This window comes from Haemaphysalis longicornis, unplaced genomic scaffold (assembly GCF_048455015.1).
Source record: "Haemaphysalis longicornis isolate Haplotype H1 unplaced genomic scaffold, Haemaphysalis longicornis Haplotype H1 scaffold_7, whole genome shotgun sequence".
NCBI classification, from domain to species: domain Eukaryota; kingdom Metazoa; phylum Arthropoda; class Arachnida; order Ixodida; family Ixodidae; genus Haemaphysalis; species Haemaphysalis longicornis.
The window spans coordinates 45,214,811-45,222,778 of record NW_027526422.1 but is presented as its reverse complement, the minus strand read 5'-3'; the positions used below and the strand labels follow the sequence as shown (position 1 = coordinate 45,222,778).

General features: G+C 49.5%; 1 protein-coding gene across 9 annotated transcripts in view; it reads right to left on the bottom strand.

Annotated features, from left to right (window-relative positions):
• Positions 1-7,968, bottom strand: part of Rbp6 (RNA-binding protein 6) — a 586,247-nt gene that overhangs the window by 524,126 nt on the left and 54,153 nt on the right. The window lies entirely within an intron of this gene.

Genomic DNA, 7,968 nt, shown 5'->3' with positions numbered 1-7,968 from the left:
CGATGTTGCGCCCTCGGGAGGTCTGACCGAAACTTCCCTGTCCCGTTTCAAAGAAAAAAAATCGCGATGTGTCGCTCCTTCGCATTTTATCTCCATTCGATCTACGTGGCGGGGAAATAGCGCAGCTCCCAAAAAGCAGCGCACTAACATGCGAATCACCCCCAATCTTCGTCATGCAATGAACATCGCCAGGATGAGCATCATCATCATCATCGTCGTCAACGTCGATGTCATCATGATCATCGTAACGGCCCCTGTATTTCCGGAAATAAATTAGTATTTTGAGGTCGTCAGGAATTTCAACAAGCAAGTTATCACTGGTCAATCCCCCCTTGTGGATACGTGCCGAAACCTTTAAGGGCATCATCATCATCATCATCAACAACCACCATCACTCTGCCCGATTTAACACAACCTATACGCCGCACGTGTGTTAACAGAAAACTTTTGCTCTGACACACATCGCACTCTACGATAATCAGGAAGAACTAGCGCTGAATAGAATATGGTCTTGTTAGTTCATGTGTTCAGCCCGGTAAACACTTTACTAAGAAAGAGCTGAATGAGGAGATGCTGGCTTATGAACCTCGCGTGCGATCGCTCATTCCGCGGGCTTCGGCCCGAGCCGCAAAGAATTAGCCGGCTGCCGCACGCTGCCAGTCGGGTCTCCACCCGAACAGCGAGTGGGCGGAGGCGAGGGGATATCGATTGTGGGTTCCGAACCTAAGCCACCTCGTGGCTACGGCAAGTAAGGCTTCTCGGAGGTTAAATATAGGCCAGCGCCTGTGTTGGTATAAGCAAAAGGCCTCGGTTCAGGACCGTTTCCTGCGAAACAGCGGAGACCTTCCGTAAAGAAGCTTGACAGCAACAGTGCGAAAAAGACAACTGAGGGGTCGACTAGGCCTCCCGAAATGTAGGATCTGAGGTTGTACCCCGCAGACAGGTCCTGGGAAGGCCCTGATATCGCGAATGCGTCACACCAGTGCTGGCGTCACACAGCGCCCATGATTCAAAATTAGAAGCACATAAAAGAGGGGACAGAAAAGAAGGGAGTTAGCTGGTCCTGTTATCGAGGGGATGTTCCTTTGACGTCTTCCTGGCGAGTTTTCGGCGATTCGTTGCTTTTCTTGGGCACCTCAAGGGGAAGGCGCCGAAATGGAGCTTTCGGTTTACTTTGTTTAGAGGCACCTGGCAGATGTTACTCCCGCCCAAGTGTGCTTGCGCAGCACCCGGGCCCACGTGGGCGACGGGCCGCTAACGAAGCCAACACGAGCTATATCGATCGCTTCACCAAACCGTCATCGCGCCGGGGAGCTGCAAGAGAGGCGGAATTTCTGCTGCAAGCAAAGAACGACAGCTGGTTCGCGGTGACAGAATGCCGAAGAATGCGAACCACACGAATCTCAGCTTCATGATTCTATGATTACTTGGATTTTGGCGCGTTACAGAAGTAATCATTAAACTGACCGGAAACGTAGTGAGAACTCACTACTGTCATATGCTCGCGTGCGACAGCCGGAGACCTCAAATATAAATATATCCAGTAATAACTCATTAACTCGTACTTGCATATCTCGAAAAATCGGCTAACTCGAAATTTTCTGCGGTACCGAACCATTTCTTGTACGTCCCATGTATTTGTTTCCGTTTATTTCGAAGTACTTTTGGGCCAAACTGCGGATATGTCGAAATCTTGACTGAGAGTGGAACGAAAATTTCGTCGCCGCCGTCCGTTTCACAAGATGCGTGCGATGCCGCCGCGCCCAAGTCCCGCGATTTTTTTCTCGTTTAGCCGTGCCTACTACAAAGCCGATATTTTTCCCCGAACGTGAAGTCTGAGCCTAGAGGCATAAAAACTTCGTCAAGCAACCCCGTGGCACGTCATGTGACGGTAGAGACATGCGCAGAAGTACAGTGTACGGCGAAGACGGAAGCGACGACGACAAAGAACCTCTTCGAGAGGTGCCGACATCTACCGAAACGAGGAATTTGCTGCGCTTGCTGCGAAGTATGGTTGAGTGCAGCGGCGGGGAAGATCGGTTCATGCAATGCGTCAAGCAGCTAGAGGACTCCTTACTAGGCCCGAGTGCGACCACAAAGTATGCCAGAATTACGCAGTTCTTTCCTGTTAAGTAAAATTGCAGTGCCACAAAACACTGCCTGTGAACGTCTCTTGTATGGTTTCTCTTTCTAACCTTTATGAAAAGCAAGACTGAAAGCTGCTGTTGAAGTGTTGGTAAGTTTTTAGCGCCTTTATTGCAATGAACTCGATATTTCATGGCATATATATATATATATATATATATATATATATATAGTAAGGAAATGAGGGGCTCGTTGAGGAAATACAGAAAGATAGGTCAGCAGTCTACAACGCCAAAGGGGGCATAGGGGTGTGGTTAGGCTCTTTTTCTTTTTCACTGCGGTTAATGAAGTAAACATTTTTGTTAATATACAGAAGAAAGAAAGAAAGAAAAACACGCGCCCAGAGTGGGGACCGAACCCACGATTTGTTTACTTCATTAACCGCAGTGAAAAAGAAAAAGAGCCTAACCACACCCCTATGCCCCCTTTGGCGTTGTAGACTGCTGACCTATCTTTCTGTATTTCCTCAACGAGCCCCTCATTTCCTTACTATATTATTCTGCGAAAGCCTAGCGAGGGTCTCGGTTCTGGCAGCCTTGATGCCTAGGTAGCATAAAAGGGATTCCCGCCAGTTACCCGCTCATGACAGGCTGTAGACGTTTAAGTCACGCCCCGGGGGTAGAAAAGAAGGTCCCCTTCTCCCCGTGCAGTCAGAGTGGCGCTGGCTACCACCCTCAAGCGTCAGATACACTTCTAGTAAATATAAATAGCCCAGAAACTGAAGGAGAACACAGTCACCCAGATAGCCGAATTGGTAAGGCATTCGACATGTAATCGAAAGGCGTGGGTTCGGTCCCCACTCTGGGCGCGTGTTTTTCTTTCTTTCTTTCTTCTGTATATTAAAAAAAATGTTTACTTCATTAACCGCAGTGAAAAAGAAAAAGAGCCTAACCACACCCATATGCCCCCTTTGGCGTTGTAGACTGCTGACCTATCTTTCTGTATATATATATATATATATAAGCCTTCTATGATCAGCGAAGCTTACCACATGACATAGAGATGACCCAAAATGACATAAAATAAAGGGTATGAGAAAATTTTAGTTCACTTGAGCATTGACAGCTGCCGTTCCTAAGAAAGACACAAACAAGCATGAACTTTTATTTTCACTTTGCTGATTTTAAAAATAGTGCCTATTCATAGCTAATCTGCTAAAATGCGTGCCCAAGTGATAAGACGCATACGCTTAGGGTGAAACTGATGTTTAGATCTTGAAAATGGCGCCTTTTAATCCCTAATCTACTCAATGTGCATATCCAAGCGAGGAGTCGCATAAGCTTGAGGTCGAAATCGTTTTGAACGACGTGCGGACCGCGTGATAACAGCGCAATAACTGGGACGTTCGTTTGCCAACGCCCCGCGCTATAGAACGTATCACGCTTTAAAGACACGTGGCGTCTCGGAACAGCGTTGCGGGAAACCGGGGCCCGCAACGCGGCGTCAGCACGTCTGCGAAACCAATGAGTTCGGCCTGTGTGAGACTGCCCATGCAGCAATACCGTGAGCCACACTGAAAAGGAGCTCGCACAGCGTCTCGGCGTCCTGCTCAGAGCCGGCAATCCACGCTCGTTCTCCCCAGAACAATGCGAACGCACAGTGCAATAATGCCCGCAACTCTCGGTGCATCGCCTAGAAGGAAGGCGAGAATGCGGCAAGAGCGCGGAGCCACGAAAGCGCACGGCACAACGGGGCGTTGTCCCAAACGCAGGTTTCGTACGGCGCGGGCCGCGGCGGTGGCGACCCTTTTTATAGCCTCGTCCCCCTAATCCCGCCAGATGATCAGACGGGGACGGTCCAAGAACAGCAGAGAAGGCTCAAAAATGGGCCCTAATGGCCGACCGTGCCCGCAGCACACCCCCGGCGACGACATCGCGCCCACGCATCGCGGGGCGTAGCTGCCCAAGGGACGACCATCACGGGGCGGCGAGGGTGCCCTGCCGTGCCGTGCACTGCCTGAGTGTTGGCGCATTGCGTGTACGTAACCCCAGGTCGACAGGGCGCTGCAGTCTCTCCGTGGCTTTCGTCTCCACGTCAGGTGGGAAGCGGATGAAAAAGTGACGCGGCAAGGTCGGCCTTGCCTCAAGGTATTTGATATGGGACGACTCAAAAGAAGAAACGAAGCCTCCCTTGGTTTAGTTTTGATTTGGAGGCAGCGTTTTACGCGGAGGAATTGGAGATTGGTTGTTTGGAGCCGAGCTATGAGCTCAATGTCGTTCTTTCGGGGCGACGCGCATTCGAAATAAACCCAATATGTCACATCGAACACCGAGGCACCACTCACGCGGTCAGCTGGCCGAGAAAGCGCGTGGGTGCTGACCGCTGTTTCTGATGTGTTGCAGGAAACTTTTGACTTTCGTTCCCGTTTGCGACTTAAAAAGGAGAACAACGTTAAAACTTCAGCCTGAAGCGGTCGAGCGCATGCATGTATGCTACAGCTAAGTCAAAACCAAAACAGCAAATTCGTTAGCAGCGCTTACAGAAGGGCGACATAGACGCAGCAATTTCTCGAACGCGGCAATGTATTCAACATATTCAACTTTTTTCAACTTTTTTTTGAATTATTTCTAAATCGGACACCCATGAGTGCCTTGTTCAGTGGTGCCGCGTACTGCAGATGTCAATCACCCCCCCCTCTTTCCCTCCCCCTCTCTCTCCCTCCCCCTCTCTCGCTCCATCTTTTTCTAAATGAACCTCTTACACAGATATGTGCCGACTGCTGTTTGTGGCTTGTGTTTATGTGTTGATATATACCTTGTCTGAATTGCATCCCCCCTATGTAATGCCCTTCGGGGCCCTTAGGGTATTCAAAATAAATAAATAACGAAAAATAAACCCTCCCTCCCTCCCTCCCTCCCTCCCTCCCTCCCTCCCTCCCTCCCTCCCTCACTCACTCACTCACTCACTCACTCACTCACTCACTCACTCACTCACTCACTCACTCACTCACTCACTCACTCACTCACTCACTCACTCACTCACTCACTCACTCACTCACTCACTCACTCACTCACTCACTCACTCACTCACAATGTATGCGCCGATCACGTTGCCCCAGCGCGGACTAATAAAAATGTCCGAAATAACAACATGCAAACAGGTAAACAGAACAGAACAGAAACAGAGCAGAAATAGGTAATCAGGTATCGGGGAAACAAGAAGAAAATGCTGTAAGAAAACTTCCACGGTCGAGTTTGAGCAATAGAAAGGACCCCGCATAATAAAGCGGAGAGTCGCGATAACAGTACCGTCTACCCGGGTGAAAACGGAATCCAAAAGCAACACATGAAAGACCGCTTTGTGAACGCAGAAGGGAGTCGTGCTTCAATGCGAGGACCTGTTTTTTGCTCTACAGGGTGAAGGTCAAGCACAATATAAACTTTATGACAATGCAAAACCATGAAAAAGACGCGGACACTAGAAGGAAAGTACAGGTTAAGTAAAGGTTAGAGGTTATACCAGTAGAGGTTATGCCGGCGCAGGTTAAGCTCGTAACACTTCTCCGCTGTGGACTCGTGCATCGGCGAAAGTAGCTGTGTTACCGTCAACCGGAAGCCACAGTCGCTGCTGCCATCGGCCATCGTGTGCGGGGCGAAAGACAGTACGGCTCACAGAAGGCCGAACCTAATTCCCCTAATGTCATATCTCATGTCGCAGGACGCATCACAGATGAATACAGCAACACCCTCCCGAAACGAGGCCTGCAGGCATTCTTCTCGCGTTGGCCTCGCTGCGTAAGCCGTTCGGCCGCCACTCATGTGAAGACCCACATCTTCTTTGTCTTTATATCAGCTGATAAGTATCAAGCAGAAAGGCGGCGATCAGCGCTCCAGGGAAGACGCGACCGATAGGCCTTAGTGCGTGCGCGGCGTTGCGTCCAACACGCAAAGTAAGAAACAAGCCACAAAAAAAAAAAAAAAAGAGAGAAGAACGGTGAAGGGCGAAGAGAAAGGGACAAAGCGGCCGGCCGACGACAAAGGGCTTCGTTTTTATTCACCGCTCAAGGACGAGTTTCGGTCGGCTGGTCGGCCGGTTGATCGAAAGGGTCTGCCGGCCGCAGACAACCCCCAGCGAGCGGGCTAGTAATAGTAGCCGCGATACGCGCGCGCTTTCCCGATCGGAGACGGAAGGGCGGCCGCATAATTAATAAGCGATAAAGCCGCCCGTTGCCCTCCTCCTCCGCTAGGAGGGGAAGGGGGGGCATCGGCGGCTGCTGCTACTCGAAAGTGCGCGCGCTTGTGACCGAAGAAAAGCAGCCCCGTCATTGGCTGTCATTGCGTGCCCAGGTCCTCGCCGAGCGACATTGTCAAGATTAGCTTCTTGGTTTCTTTTAGTGTGCGTTTTCTTTACATGTATTTATATTACCCACATTTATACATATCCTCGATGTCCTAATACCCTATTGTGTAAACGTTTTACGCGCCGAAACTACACCTTGGCTATCAAGAGCGTAGCAGTGGAAGGATATGGAATAACGTAGCCTGGTTTGAGATTTTCCGGCTGCGCCGACACTCTCGACAGACGGCGTCCTAGCTCTTTTTTTTTTTAAACCTTTTCGATGGTTAAAGCATCCGCTGAACCGAACGCCGCGACATCGTGATCGTGGGCAGTAGCGCAGCTCCTCAGCCGCTGTTCCCCACCGAGGCGCGTGCGGTTTTGTGCTTACATCATTTGTTTTGTTAGTTTCTTTTAACTTCACGTAAGGCAAACTTGCGCATATTTTTAATTGCTAATCAAAGACCACAGGGCCGGATGAAAATGCAAGGTCTCTTTACGCGTGAAATATCTTGCTACTTTGGCGGCAAATTTGAGCAGGCTAGCCGGATATTACGAAGCAAACAAGAAAACAAAAACAAACAGACAAGAGACGCGTATTGACCTGTACGTTTTCTGCCGCATACATGCCTCGGCTCATGCATCCGCAGGCAAAATTAATTTCGTCATCATCATCATCATCAGCGTCGTCGTCGTCATCATCATCATCCCTAACAGCCTATTTGGGTTCACTGCAGGACGAAGGCCTCTCCCATTGACCTCCGCAGGTTTCGTTCCTGCGCTGCTCGAGTCCATTCTTTTAACCCCCAAATTTTATTACTTCACCCCTACATGGCGCAAACCCCTTATTCTGGACTCGTCTCTCGCTATCCACCCTGTTACCCTGGTGGTCTACGATCCTCATTTCATCTCACTGCACAGCCAGACCAAGTCTATTTTATTTTATTTGAACTACGACATCTTCCACTCCAGTTCATTCCCCGATCCAGGAAACTCGTTTCTGGTCCTTATGCGTCACTATTATCATTCTTCGTTCCTTCGCCTGTAGAGCCGAAGTACGATTGTTTTCCATTTGTTTAGTATAAGACGCTGAGTTTCCGCCCCATGTGTCATCACCGGCAGAACGCATTGGTTGCACACTACTCTCTTTAGTGATAGAGGACGCTGACTTTTAATTGCTTTGGAGTGCTCGCCGAGTGCACCCCAGCCCATTCGTATTCTGTGCGTATTTCTTTCTCGTTGTTTGCGATCGGCACTGACATCCTGTTCAAGGTAGTTGTACCCTTCAACCTGTTCTAGCATTAATATGGCGCTTTCAGCGTTTCAGCGTTTCAGCGCTTAATATGGCGCTTTCAGCGTTTGTTTATAATTACTTCAGATTTAGTGATAATTATCTTCAGCCCCGCGGCCAAGATTTTTCATTACAGTTCCTATAAAACAGTTCTGCTAGTGTTGCGCCGACTCACTGAGCAAGACTTTGTCGTCTGCAAGCCTCAAAGGACTCAAGTATTCCCCGTTTATCCGTAATCCTGCGTTTTCCCAGTCAAG